Below are 15,991 nucleotides of genomic sequence, written 5' to 3' on the forward strand. Positions count from 1 at the left end.
ATACGCTTATCACAATGCCTTTCTGGTCTGTGCTGAAGCAGGGCATTCTGGCAGCCAATTGGCTTGACTTTTATTAGTGAGCCTGGTTACCCCCTCTCGGAACCACAGACTTAGAAATCGCCAGCTCATATACAGTGCATAAAATATATTTATATATATACCCTTATACATCATTTTAATAAAAAATATCACAAAATTCTTCTAAGTCCCTCGGGAAGAGTGAAAGACGCGCACGTTCATTTTCAGAGCTCCTAGACCTTCCTATAAGAAGTTAGCCAAAAATTAGCTTCGAAAAACGCTTAGGTTAAGTTTCAGAGTTGCTTCTAATGTACTGAAGCTGGACTTAGACATAATTTCACTCTCACAACATTATGGCTGGTTGGAGAAAGTCCGAACCACAAATACCGGGTCCATGGTTCTGGCCATACACTGGGGGGACGGGGACGACTCCCATTAACCCCTGACTATACCGGGGATACGCGTATCACAATGCCTTACTGGTCTGTGCTGAAGCAGGGCATTCTGGCAGCCAAGTGGCTTGACCTTTATTAGTGAGCCTGGTTACCCCCTCTCGGAACCACAGACTTAGAAATCGCCAGCTCATATACAGTGCATAAAATATATTTATATACAGTATATACCCTTATACACCATTTAAATAAAAAATATCACAAAATTCTTCTAAGTCCCTCGGGAAGAGTGAAAGACGCGCACGTTCATTTTCAGAGCTCCTAGACCTTCCTATAAGAAGTTAGCCAAAAAGTAGCTTCGAAAAACGCTTAGGTTAAGTTTCAGAGTTGCTTCTAATGTACCGAAGCTGGACTTAGACATAATTTCACTCTCACAACATTATGGCTGGTTGGAGACAGTCCGAACCACAAATACCGGGTCCATGGTTCTGGCCATATACTGGGGGGACGGGGACGACTCCCATTAACCCCTGACTAAACCGGGGATACGCGTATCACAATGCCTTACTGGTCTGTGCTGAAGCAGGGCATTCTGGCAGCCAAGTGGCTTGACCTTTATTAGTGAGCTTGGTTACCCCCTCTCGGAACCACAGACTTAGAAATCGCCAGCTCATATACAGTGCATAAAATATATTTATATACAGTATATACCCTTATACACCATTTAAATAAAAAATATCACAAAATTCTTCTAAGTCCCTCGGGAAGAGTGAAAGACGCGCACGTTCATTTTCAGAGCTCCTAGACCTTCCTATAAGAAGTTAGCCAAAAAGTAGCTTCGAAAAACGCTTAGGTTAAGTTTCAGAGTTGCTTCTAATGTACCGAAGCTGGACTTAGACATAATTTCACTCTCACAACATTATGGCTGGTTGGAGACAGTCCGAACCACAAATACCGGGTCCATGGTTCTGGCCATATACTGGGGGGACGGGGACGACTCCCATTAACCCCTGACTATACCGGGGATACGCTTATCACAATGCCTTACTGGTCTGTGCTGAAGCAGGGCATTCTGGCAGCCAAGTTGCTTGACCTTTATTAGTGAGCCTGGTTATCCCCTCTCGGAACCACAGACTTAGAAATCGCCAGCTCATATACAGTGCATAAAATATATTTATACTGTATATATACCCTTATACACCATTTTAATAAAAAATATCACAAAATTCTTCTAAGTCCCTCGGGAACAGTGAAAGACGCGCACGTTCATTTTCAGAGCTCCTTGACCTTCCTATAAGAAGTTAGTCAAAAAGTAGCTTCGAAAAACGCTTAGGTTAAGTTTCAGAGTTGCTTCTAATGTACCAAAGCTGGACTTAGACATAATTTCACTCTCACAACATTATGGCTGGTTGGAGACAGTCCGAACCACAATTACCGGGTCCATGGTTCTGGGCGTATACTGGGGGGACGGGGACGACTCCCATTAACCCCTGACTATACCGGGGATACGCTTATCACAATGCCTTTCTGGTCTGTGCTGAAGCAGGGCATTCTGGCAGCCAAGTGGCTTGACCTTTATTAGTGAGCCTGGTTACCCCCTCTCGGAACCACAGACTTAGAAATCGCCAGCTCATATACAGTGCATAAAATATATTTATATATATACCCTTATACACCATTTTAATAAAAAATATCACAAAATTCTTCTAAGTCCCTCGGGAAAAGTAAAAGACGCGCACGTTCATTTTCAGAGCTCCTAGACCTTCCTATAAGAAGTTAGCCAAAAAGTATCTTCGAAAAACGGTTAGGTTAAGTTTCAGAGTTGCTTCTAATGTACCGAAGCTGGAATTAGACATAATTTCACTCTCACAACATTATGGCTGGTTGGAGACAGTCCGAACCACAAATACCGGGTCCATGGTTCTGGCCATATACTGGGGGGACGGGGACGACTCCCATTAACCCCTGACTATACCGGGGATACGCTTATCACAATGCCTTTCTGGTCTGTGCTGAAGCAGGGCATTCTGGCAGCCAATTGGCTTGACTTTTATTAGTGAGCCTGGTTACCCCCTCTCGGAACCACAGACTTAGAAATCGCCAGCTCATATACAGTGCATAAAATATATTTATATATATACCATTATACATCATTTTAATAAAAAATATCACAAAATTCTTCTAAGTCCCTCGGGAATAGTGAAAGACGTGCACGTTCATTTTCAGAGCTCCTAGACCTTCCTATAAGAAGTTAGCCAAAAAGTAGCTTCGAAAAACGCTTAGGTTAAGTTTCAGAGTTGCTTCTAATGTACCAAAGCTGGACTTAGACATAATTTCACTCTCACAACATTATGGCTGGTTGGAGAAAGTCCGAACCACAAATACCGGGTCCATGGTTCTGGCCATATACTGGGGGGACGGGGACGACTCCCATTAACCCCTGACTATACCGGGGATACGCGTATCACAATGCCTTACTGGTCTGTGCTGAAGCAGGGCATTCTGGCAGCCAAGTGGCTTGACCTTTATTAGTGAGCCTGGTTACCCCCTCTCGGAACCACAGACTTAGAAATCGCCAGCTCATATACAGTGCATAAAATATATTTATATACAGTATATACCCTTATACACCATTTAAATAAAAAATATCACAAAATTCTTCTAAGTCCCTCGGGAAGAGTGAAAGACGCGCACGTTCATTTTCAGAGCTCCTAGACCTTCCTATAAGAAGTTAGCCAAAAAGTATCTTCGAAAAACGGTTAGGTTAAGTTTCAGAGTTGCTTCTAATGTACCGAAGCTGGAATTAGACATAATTTCACTCTCACAACATTATGGCTGGTTGGAGACAGTCCGAACCACAAATACCGGGTCCATGGTTCTGGCCATATACTGGGGGGACGGGGACAACTCCCATTAACCCCTGACTATACCGGGGATACGCTTATCACAATGCCTTTCTGGTCTGTGCTGAAGCAGGGCATTCTAGCAGCCAAGTGGCTTGACCTTTATTAGTGAGCCTGGTTACCCCCTCTCGGAACCACAGACTTAGAAATCGCCAGCTCATATACAGTGCATAAAATATATTTATATATATACCCTTATACACCATTTTAATAAAAAATATCACAAAATTCTTCTAAGTCCCTCGGGAAGAGTGAAAGACGCGCACGTTCATTTTCAGAGCTCCTAGACCTTCCTATAAGAAGTTAGCCAAAAAGTAGCTTCGAAAAACGCTTAGGTTAAGTTTCAGAGTTGCTTCTAATGTACTGAAGCTGGACTTAGACATAATTTCACTCTCACAACATTATGGCTGGTTGGAGAAAGTCCGAACCACAAATACCGGGTCCATGGTTCTGGCCATACACTGGGGGGACGGGGACGACTCCCATTAACCCCTGACTATACCGGGGATACGCGTATCACAATGCCTTACTGGTCTGTGCTGTAGCAGGGCATTCTGGCAGCCAAGTGGCTTGACCTTTATTAGTGAGCCTGGTTACCCCCTCTCGGAACCACAGACTTAGAAATCGCCAGCTCATATACAGTGCATAAAATATATTTATATACAGTATATACCCTTATACACCATTTAAATAAAAAATATCACAAAATTCTTCTAAGTCCCTCGGGAAGAGTGAAAGACGCGCACGTTCATTTTCAGAGCTCCTAGACCTTCCTATAAGAAGTTAGCCAAAAAGCATCTTCGAAAAACGGTTAGGTTAAGTTTCAGAGTTGCTTCTAATGTACCGAAGCTGGAATTAGACATAATTTCACTCTCACAACATCATGGCTGGTTGGAGACAGTCCGAACCACAAATACCGGGTCCATGGTTCTGGCCATATACTGGGGGGACGGGGACAACTCCCATTAACCCCTGACTATACCGGGGATACGCTTATCACAATGCCTTTCTGGTCTGTGCTGAAGCAGGGCATTCTAGCAGCCAAGTGGCTTGACCTTTATTAGTGAGCCTGGTTACCCCCTCTCGGAACCACAGACTTAGAAATCGCCAGCTCATATACAGTGCATAAAATATATTTATATATATACCCTTATACACCATTTTAATAAAAAATATCACAAAATTCTTCTAAGTCCCTCGGGAAGAGTGAAAGACGCGCACGTTCATTTTCAGAGCTCCTAGACCTTCCTATAAGAAGTTAGCCAAAAAGTAGCTTCGAAAAACGGTTAGGTTAAGTTTCAGAGTTGCTTCTAATTTACCGAAGCTGGAATTAGACATAATTTCACTCTCACAACATTATGGCTGGTTGGAGACAGTCCGAACCACAAGTACTGGGTCCATGGTTCTGGGTGTATACTGGGGGGACGGGGACGACTCCCATTAACCCCTGACTATACCGGGGATACGCTTATCACAATGCCTTTCTGGTCTGTGCTGAAGCAGGGCATTCTGGCAGCCAATTGGCTTGACTTTTATTAGTGAGCCTGGTTACCCCCTCTCGGAACCACAGACTTAGAAATCGCCAGCTCATATACAGTGCATAAAATATATTTATATACAGTATATACCCTTATACACCATTTAAATAAAAAATATCACAAAATTCTTCTAAGTCCCTCGGGAAGAGTGAAAGACGCGCACGTTCATTTTCAGAGCTCCTAGACCTTCCTATAAGAAGTTAGCCAAAAAGTAGCTTCGAAAAACGCTTAGGTTAAGTTTCAGAGTTGCTTCTAATGTACCGAAGCTGGACTTAGACATAATTTCACTCTCACAACATTATGGCTGGTTGGAGACAGTCCGAACCACAAATACCGGGTCCATGGTTCTGGCCATATACTGGGGGGACGGGGACGACTCCCATTAACCCCTGACTAAACCGGGGATACGCGTATCACAATGCCTTACTGGTCTGTGCTGAAGCAGGGCATTCTGGCAGCCAAGTGGCTTGACCTTTATTAGTGAGCTTGGTTACCCCCTCTCGGAACCACAGACTTAGAAATCGCCAGCTCATATACAGTGCATAAAATATATTTATATACAGTATATACCCTTATACACCATTTAAATAAAAAATATCACAAAATTCTTCTAAGTCCCTCGGGAAGAGTGAAAGACGCGCACGTTCATTTTCAGAGCTCCTAGACCTTCCTATAAGAAGTTAGCCAAAAAGTAGCTTCGAAAAACGCTTAGGTTAAGTTTCAGAGTTGCTTCTAATGTACCGAAGCTGGACTTAGACATAATTTCACTCTCACAACATTATGGCTGGTTGGAGACAGTCCGAACCACAAATACCGGGTCCATGGTTCTGGCCATATACTGGGGGGACGGGGACGACTCCCATTAACCCCTGACTATACCGGGGATACGCTTATCACAATGCCTTACTGGTCTGTGCTGAAGCAGGGCATTCTGGCAGCCAAGTTGCTTGACCTTTATTAGTGAGCCTGGTTATCCCCTCTCGGAACCACAGACTTAGAAATCGCCAGCTCATATACAGTGCATAAAATATATTTATACTGTATATATACCCTTATACACCATTTTAATAAAAAATATCACAAAATTCTTCTAAGTCCCTCGGGAACAGTGAAAGACGCGCACGTTCATTTTCAGAGCTCCTTGACCTTCCTATAAGAAGTTAGTCAAAAAGTAGCTTCGAAAAACGCTTAGGTTAAGTTTCAGAGTTGCTTCTAATGTACCAAAGCTGGACTTAGACATAATTTCACTCTCACAACATTATGGCTGGTTGGAGACAGTCCGAACCACAATTACCGGGTCCATGGTTCTGGGCGTATACTGGGGGGACGGGGACGACTCCCATTAACCCCTGACTATACCGGGGATACGCTTATCACAATGCCTTTCTGGTCTGTGCTGAAGCAGGGCATTCTGGCAGCCAAGTGGCTTGACCTTTATTAGTGAGCCTGGTTACCCCCTCTCGGAACCACAGACTTAGAAATCGCCAGCTCATATACAGTGCATAAAATATATTTATATATATACCCTTATACACCATTTTAATAAAAAATATCACAAAATTCTTCTAAGTCCCTCGGGAAAAGTAAAAGACGCGCACGTTCATTTTCAGAGCTCCTAGACCTTCCTATAAGAAGTTAGCCAAAAAGTATCTTCGAAAAACGGTTAGGTTAAGTTTCAGAGTTGCTTCTAATGTACCGAAGCTGGAATTAGACATAATTTCACTCTCACAACATTATGGCTGGTTGGAGACAGTCCGAACCACAAATACCGGGTCCATGGTTCTGGCCATATACTGGGGGGACGGGGACGACTCCCATTAACCCCTGACTATACCGGGGATACGCTTATCACAATGCCTTTCTGGTCTGTGCTGAAGCAGGGCATTCTGGCAGCCAATTGGCTTGACTTTTATTAGTGAGCCTGGTTACCCCCTCTCGGAACCACAGACTTAGAAATCGCCAGCTCATATACAGTGCATAAAATATATTTATATATATACCATTATACATCATTTTAATAAAAAATATCACAAAATTCTTCTAAGTCCCTCGGGAATAGTGAAAGACGTGCACGTTCATTTTCAGAGCTCCTAGACCTTCCTATAAGAAGTTAGCCAAAAAGTAGCTTCGAAAAACGCTTAGGTTAAGTTTCAGAGTTGCTTCTAATGTACTGAAGCTGGACTTAGACATAATTTCACTCTCACAACATTATGGCTGGTTGGAGACAGTCCGAACCACAAATACCGGGTCCATGGTTCTGGCCATATACTGGGGGGACGGGGACGACTCCCATTAACCCCTGACTATACCGGGGATACGCGTATCACAATGCCTTACTGGTCTGTGCTGAAGCAGGGCATTCTGGCAGCCAAGTTGCTTGACCTTTATTAGTGAGCCTGGTTACCCCCTCTCGGAACCACAGACTTAGAAATCGCCAGCTCATATACAGTGCATAAAATATATTTATATATATACCCTTATACACCATTTTAATAAAAAATATCACAAAATTCTTCTAAGTCCCTCGGGAACAGTGAAAGACGCGCACGTTCATTTTCAGAGCTCCTAGACCTTCCTATAAGAAGTTAGTCAAAAAGTAGCTTCGAAAAACGCTTAGGTTAAGTTTCAGAGTTGCTTCTAATGTACCAAAGCTGGACTTAGACATAATTTCACTCTCACAACATTATGGCTGGTTGGAGACAGTCCGAACTACAAATACCGGGTCCATGGTTCTGGCCATATACTTGGGGGACGGGGACGACTCCCATTAACCCCTGACTATCCCGGGGATATGCTTATCACAATGCCTTTCTGGTCTGTGCTGAAGCAAGGCATTCTGGCAGCCAATTGGCTTGACTTTTATTACTGAGCCTGGTTACCCCCTCTCGGAACCACAGACTTAGAAATCGCCAGCTCATATACAGTGCATAAAATATATTTATATATATACCATTATACATCATTTTAATAAAAAATATCACAAAATTCTTCTAAGTCCCTCGGGAATAGTGAAAGACGTGCACGTTCATTTTCAGAGCTCCTAGACCTTCCTATAAGAAGTTAGCCAAAAAGTAGCTTCGAAAAACGCTTAGGTTAAGTTTCAGAGTTGCTTCTAATGTACTGAAGCTGGACTTAGACATAATTTCACTCTCACAACATTATGGCTGGTTGGAGACAGTCCGAACCACAATTACCGGGTCCATTGTTCTGGGCGTATACTGGGGGGACGGGGACGACTCCCATTAACCCCTGACTATCCCGGGGATATGCTTATCACAATGCCTTTCTGGTCTGTGCTGAAGCAGGGCATTCTGGCAGCCAATTGGCTTGACTTTTATTAGTGAGCCTGGTTACCCCCTCTCGGAACCACAGACTTAGAAATCGCCAGCTCATATACAGTGCATAAAATATATTTATATATATACCATTATACATCATTTTAATAAAAAATATCACAAAATTCTTCTAAGTCCCTCGGGAAGAGTGAAAGACGCGCACGTTTATTTTCAGAGCTCCTAGACCTTCCTATAATAAGTTAGCCAAAAAGTAGCTTCGAAAAACGCTTAGGTTAAGTTTCAGAGTTGCTTCTAATGTACCAAAGCTGGACTTAGACATAACTTCACTCTCACAACATTATGGCTGGTTGGAGACAGTCCGAACCACAAGTACCGGGTCCATGGTTCTGGCCATATACTGGGGGGACGGGGACGACTCCCATTAACCCCTGACTATACTGGGGATACGCTTATCACAATGCCTTACTGGTCTGTGCTGAAGCAGGGCATTCTGGCAGCCAAGTGGCTTGACCTTTATTAGTGAGCCTGGTTACCCCCTCTCGGAACCACAGACTTAGAAATCGCCAGCTCATATACAGTGCATAAAATATATTTATATATATACCCTTATACATCATTTTAATAAAAAATTTCACAAAATTCTTCTAAGTCCCTCAGGAAGAGTGAAAGACGCGCACATTCATTTTCAGAGCTCCTAGACATTCCTATAAGAAGTTAGCCAAAAAGTACCTTCGAAAAACGCTTAGGTTAAGTTTCAGAGTTGCTTCTAATGTACCGAAGCTGGACTTAGACATAATTTCACTCTCACAACATTATGGCTGGTTGGAGACAGTCCGAACCACAAATACCGGGTCCATGGTTCTGGCCATATACTGGGGGGACGGGGACGACTCCCATTAACCTCTGACTATACCGGGGATACGCTTATCACAATGCCTTACTGGTCTGTGCTGAAGCAGGGCATTCTGGCAGCCAAGTTGCTTGACCTTTATTAGTGAGCCTGGTTATCCCCTCTCGGAACCACAGACTTAGAAATCGCCAGCTCATATACAGTGCATAAAATATATTTATACTGTATATATACCCTTATACACCATTTTAATAAAAAATATCACAAAATTCTTCTAAGTCCCTCGGGAACAGTGAAAGACGCGCACGTTCATTTTCAGAGCTCCTTGACCTTCCTATAAGAAGTTAGTCAAAAAGTAGCTTCGAAAAACGCTTAGGTTAAGTTTCAGAGTTGCTTCTAATGTACCAAAGCTGGACTTAGACATAATTTCACTCTCACAACATTATGGCTGGTTGGAGACAGTCCGAACCACAATTACCGGGTCCATGGTTCTGGGCGTATACTGGGGGGACGGGGACGACTCACATTAACCCCTGACTATCCCGGGGATATGCTTATCACAATGCCTTTCTGGTCTGTGCTGAAGCAGGGCATTCTGGCAGCCAATTGGCTTGACTTTTATTAGTGAGCCTGGTTACCCCCTCTCGGAACCACAGACTTAGAAATCGCCAGCTCATATACAGTGCATAAAATATATTTATATATATACCATTATACATCATTTTAATAAAAAATATCACAAAATTCTTCTAAGTCCCTCGGGAAGAGTGAAAGACGTGCACGTTCATTTTCAGAGCTCATAGACCTTCCTATAAGAAGTTAGCCAAAAAGTAGCTTCGAAAAACGCTTAGGTTAAGTCTCAGAGTTGCATCTAATGTACCGAAGCTGGACTTAGACATAATTTCACTCTCACAACATTATGGCTGGTTCTAGACAGTCCGAACCACAAATACCGGGTCCATGGTTCTGGCCATATACTGGGGGGACGGGGACGACTCCCATTAACCCCTGACTATACCGGGGATACGCTTATCACAATGCCTTACTGGTCTGTGCTGAAGCAGGGCATTCTGGCAGCCAAGTGGCTTGACCTTTATTAGTGAGCCTGGTAACCCCCTCTCGGAACCACAGACTTAGAAATCGCCAGCTCATATACAGTGCATAAAATATATTTATATACAGTATATACCCTTATACACCATTTAAATAAAAAATATCACAAAATTCTTCTAAGTCCCTCGGGAAGAGTGAAAGACGCGCACGTTCATTTTCAGAGCTCCTAGACCTTCCTATAAGAAGTTAGCCAAAAAGTAGCTTCGAAAAACGCTTAGGTTAAGTTTCAGAGTTGCTTCTAATGTACCGAAGCTGGAATTAGACATAATTTCACTCTCACAACATTATGGCTGGTTGGAGACAGTCCGAACCACAAGTACTGGGTCCATGGTTCTGGGCGTATACTGGGGGGACGGGGACGACTCCCATTAACCCCTGACTATACCGGGGATACGCTTATCACAATGCCTTTCTGGTCTGTGCTGAAGCAGGGCATTCTGGCAGCCAATTGGCTTGACTTTTATTAGTGAGCCTGGTTACCCCCTCTCGGAACCACAGACTTAGAAATCGCCAGCTCATATACAGTGCATAAAATATATTTATATATATACCCTTATACACCATTTTAATAAAAAATATTACAAAATTCTTCTAAGTCCCTCGGGAAGAGTGAAAGACGCGCACGTTCATTTTCAGAGCTCCTAGACCTTCCTATAAGAAGTTAGTCAAAAAGTAGCTTCGAAAAACGCTTAGGTTAAGTTTCAGAGTTGCTTCTAATGTACTGATGCTGGACTTAGACATAATTTCACTCTCACAACATTATGGCTGGTTGGAGACAGTCCGAACCACAAATACCGGGTCCATGGTTCTGGCCATATACTGGGGGGGGGGGGGACGACTCCCATTAACCCCTGACTATACCGGGGATACGCTTATCACAATGCCTTTCTGGTCTGTGCTGAAGCAGGGCATTCTGGCAGCCAATTGGCATTCTGGCAGCCAATTGGCTTGACTTTTATTTGTGAGCCTGGTTACCCCCTCTCGGAACCACAGACTTAGAAATCGCAAGCTCATATACAGTGCATAAAATATATTTATATATATACCCTTATACACCATTTTAATAAAAAATATCACAAAATTCTTCTAAGTCCCTCGGGAAGAGTGAAAGACGCGCACGTTCATTTTCAGAGCTCCTAGACCTTCCTATAAGAAGTTAGCCAAAAAGTAGCTTCGAAAAACGCTTAGGTTAAGTTTCAGAGTTGCTTCTAATGTACCGAAGCTGGAATTAGACATAATTTCACTCTCACAACATTATGGCTGGTTGGAGACAGTCCGAACCACAAGTACTGGGTCCATGGTTCTGGGCGTATACTGGGGAGACGGGGACGACTCCCATTAACCCCTGACTATACCGGGGATACGCTTATCACAATGCCTTTCTGGTCTGTGCTGAAGCAGGGCATTCTGGCAGCCAATTGGCTTGACTTTTATTAGTGAGCCTGGTTACCCCCTCTCGGAACCACAGACTTAGAAATCGCCAGCTCATATACAGTGCATAAAATATATTTATATATATACCCTTATACACCATTTTAATAAAAAATATTACAAAATTCTTCTAAGTCCCTCGGGAAGAGTGAAAGACGCGCACGTTCATTTTCAGAGCTCCTAGACCTTCCTATAAGAAGTTAGTCAAAAAGTAGCTTCGAAAAACGCTTAGGTTAAGTTTCAGAGTTGCTTCTAATGTACTGATGCTGGACTTAGACATAATTTCACTCTCACAACATTATGGCTGGTTGGAGACAGTCCGAACCACAAATACCGGGTCCATATACTGGGGGGGGGGGGGGACGACTCCCATTAACCCCTGACTATACCGGGGATACGCTTATCACAATGCCTTTCTGGTCTGTGCTGAAGCAGGGCATTCTGGCAGCCAATTGGCATTCTGGCAGCCAATTGGCTTGACTTTTATTTGTGAGCCTGGTTACCCCCTCTCGGAACCACAGACTTAGAAATCGCAAGCTCATATACAGTGCATAAAATATATTTATATATATACCCTTATACACCATTTTAATAAAAAATATCACAAAATTCTTCTAAGTCCCTCGGGAAGAGTGAAGAACGCGCACGTTCATTTTCAGAGCTCCTAGACCTTCCTATAAGAAGTTAGCCAAAAAGTAGCTTCGAAAAACGCTTAGGTTAAGTTTCAGAGTTGCTTCTAATTTACCGAAGCTGGACTTAGACATAATTTCACTCTCACAACATTATGGCTGGTTGGAGACAGTCCGAACCACAAATACCGGGTCCATGGTTCTGGCCATATACTGGGGGGACGGGGACGACTCCCATTAACCCCTGACTATACCGGGGATACGCTTATCACAATGCCTTACTGGTCTGTGCTGAAGCAGGGCATTCTGGCAGCCAAGTTGCTTGACCTTTATTAGTGAGCCTGGTTATCCCCTCTCGGAACCACAGACTTAGAAATCGCCAGCTCATATACAGTGCATAAAATATATTTATACTGTATATATACCCTTATACACCATTTTAATAAAAAATATCACAAAATTCTTCTAAGTCCCTCGGGAACAGTGAAAGACGCGCACGTTCATTTTCAGAGCTCCTTGACCTTCCTATAAGAAGTTAGTCAAAAAGTAGCTTCGAAAAACGCTTAGGTTAAGTTTCAGAGTTGCTTCTAATGTACTGAAGCTGGACTTAGACATAATTTCACTCTCACAACATTATGGCTGGTTGGAGACAGTCCGAACCACAAATACCGGGTCCATGGTTCTGGCCATATACTGGGGGGGGGGGACGACTCCCATTAACCCCTGACTATACCGGGGATACGCTTATCACAATGCCTTTCTGGTCTGTGCTGAAGCAGGGCATTCTGGCAGCCAATTGGCTTGACTTTTATTAGTGAGCCTGGTTACCCCCTCTCGGAACCACAGACTTAGAAATCGCCAGCTCATATACAGTGCATAAAATATATTTATATATATACCCTTATACACCATTTTAATAAAAAATATCACAAAATTCTTCTAAGTCGCTCGGGAAGAGTGAAAGACGCGCACGTTCATTTGCAGAGCTCCTAGACCTTCCTATAAGAAGTTAGCCAAAAAGTATCTTCGAAAAACGCTTAGGTTAAGTTTCAGAGTTGCTTCTAATGTACCGAAGCTGGACTTAGACATAATTTCACTCTCACAACATTATGGCTGGTTGGAGACAGTCCGAACCACAATTACCGGGTCCATGGTTCTGGGCGTATACTGGGGGGACGGGGACGACTCCCATTAACCCCTGACTATACCGGGGATACGCGTATCACAATGCCTTACTGGTCTGTGCTGAAGAAGGGCATTCTGGCAGCCAAGTGACTTGACCTTTATTAGTGAGCCTGGTTACCCCCTCTCGGAACCACAGACTTAGAAATCGCCAGCTCATATACAGTGCATAAAATATATTTATATATATACCCTTATACATCATTTTAATAAAAAATATCACAAAATTCTTCTAAGTCCCTCAGGAAGAGTGAAAGACGCGCACGTTCATTTTCAGAGCTCCTAGACCTTCCTATAAGAAGTTAGCCAAAAAGTAGCTTCGAAAAACGCTTAGGTTAAGTTTCAGAGTTGCATCTAATGTACCGAAGCTGGACTTAGACATAATTTCACTCTCACAACATTATGGCTGGTTGGAGACAGTCCGAACCACAAATACCGGGTCCATGGTTCTGGCCATATACTGGGGGGACGGGGACGACTCCCATTAACCCCTGACTATACCGGCGATATGCTTATCACAATGCCTTACTGGTCTGTGCTGAAGCAGGGCATTCTGGCAGCCAAGTGGCTTGACCTTTATTAGTGAGCCTGGTTACCCCCTCTCGGAACCACAGACTTAGAAATCGCCAGCTCATATACAGTGCATAAAATATATTTATATATATACCCTTATACACCATTTTAATAAAAAATATCACAAAATTCTTCTAAGTCCCTCGGGAAGAGTGAAAGACGCGCACGTACATTTTCAGAGCTCCTAGACCTTCCTATAAGAAGTTAGCCAAAAAGTATCTTCGAAAAACGCTTAGGTTAAGTTTCAGAGTTGCTTCTAATGTACCAAAGCTGGACTTAGACATAATTTCACTCTCACAACATTATGGCTGGTTGGAGACAGTCCGAACCACAAATACCGGGTCCATGGTTCTGGCCATATACTGGGGGGACGGGGACGACTCCCATTAACCCCTGACTATACCGGGGATACGCTTATCACAATGCCTTACTGGTCTGTGCTGAAGCAGGGCATTCTGGCAGCCAAGTGGCTTGACCTTTATTAGTGAGCCTGGTTACCCCCTCTCGGAACCACAGACTTAGAAATCGCCAGCTCATATACAGTGCATAAAATATATTTATATATATACCCTTATACACCATTTTAATAAAAAATATCACAAAATTCTTCTAAGTCCCTCGGGAAGAGTGAAAGACGCGCACGTTCATTTTCAGAACTCCTAGACCTTCCTATAAGAAGTTAGCCAAAAAGTAGCTTCGAAAAACGCTTAGGTTAAGTTTCAGAGTTGCTTCTAATGTACCAAAGCTGGACTTAGACATAATTTCACTCTCACAACATTATGGCTGGTTGGAGACAGTCCGAACCACAATTACCGGGTCCATGGTTCAGGGCGTATACTGGGGGGACGGGGACGACTCCCATTAACCCCTGACTATACCGGGGATACGCTTATCACAATGCCTTTCTGGTCTGTGCTGAAGCAGGGCATTCTGGCAGCCAATTGGCTTGACTTTTATTAGTGAGCCTGGTTACCCCCTCTCGGAACCACAGACTTAGAAATCGCCAGCTCATATACAGTGCATAAAATATATTTATATATATACCCTTATACACCATTTTAATAAAAAATATCACAAAATTCTTCTAAGTCCCTCGGGAAGAGTGAAAGACGCGCACGTTCATTTTCAGAGCTCCTAGACCTTCCTATAAGAAGTTAGCCAAAAAGTATCTTCGAAAAACGCTTAGGTTAAGTTTCAGAGTTGCTTCTAATGTACCGAAGCTGGATTAGACATAATTTCACTCTCACAACATTATGGCTGGTTGGAGACAGTCCGAACCACAAATACCGGGTCCATGGTTCTGGCCATATACTGGGGGGACGGGGACGACTCCCATTAACCCCTGACTATACCGGGGATACGCTTATCACAATGCCTTACTGGTCTGTGCTGAAGCAGGGCATTCTGGCAGCCAAGTGGCTTGACCTTTATTAGTGAGCCTGGTTACCCCCACTCGGAACCACAGACTTAGAAATCGCCAGCTCATATACAGTGCATAAAATATATTTATATATATACCCTTATACACCATTTTAATAAAAAATATCACAAAATTCTTCTAAGTCCCTCGGGAAGAGTGAAAGACGCGCACATTCATTTTCAGAGCTCCTAGACCTTCCTATAAGAAGTTAGCCAAAAAGTAGCTTCGAAAAACGCTTAGGTTAAGTTTCAGAGTTGCATCTAATGTACCGAAGCTGGACTTAGACATAATTTCACTCTCACAACATTATGGCTGGTTGGAGACAGTCCTAACCACAAATTCCGGGTCCATTGTTCTAGCCATATACTGGGGGGACGGGGACGACTCCCATTAACCCCTGACTATACCGGGGATACGCGTATCACAATGCCTTACTGGTCTGTGCTGAAGCAGGGCATTCTGGCAGCCAAGTGGCTTGACCTTTATTAGTGAGCCTGGTTACCCCCTCTCGGAACCACAGACTTAGAAATCGCCAGCTCATATACAGTGCATAAAATATATTTATATATATACCCTTATACACCATTTTAATAAAAAATATCACAAAATTCTTCTAAGTCCCTCGGGAAGAGTGAAAGACGCGCAC

The sequence above is a fragment of the Ascaphus truei genome, chromosome 2 (genome assembly GCF_040206685.1).
Source record: "Ascaphus truei isolate aAscTru1 chromosome 2, aAscTru1.hap1, whole genome shotgun sequence".
NCBI classification, from domain to species: domain Eukaryota; kingdom Metazoa; phylum Chordata; class Amphibia; order Anura; family Ascaphidae; genus Ascaphus; species Ascaphus truei.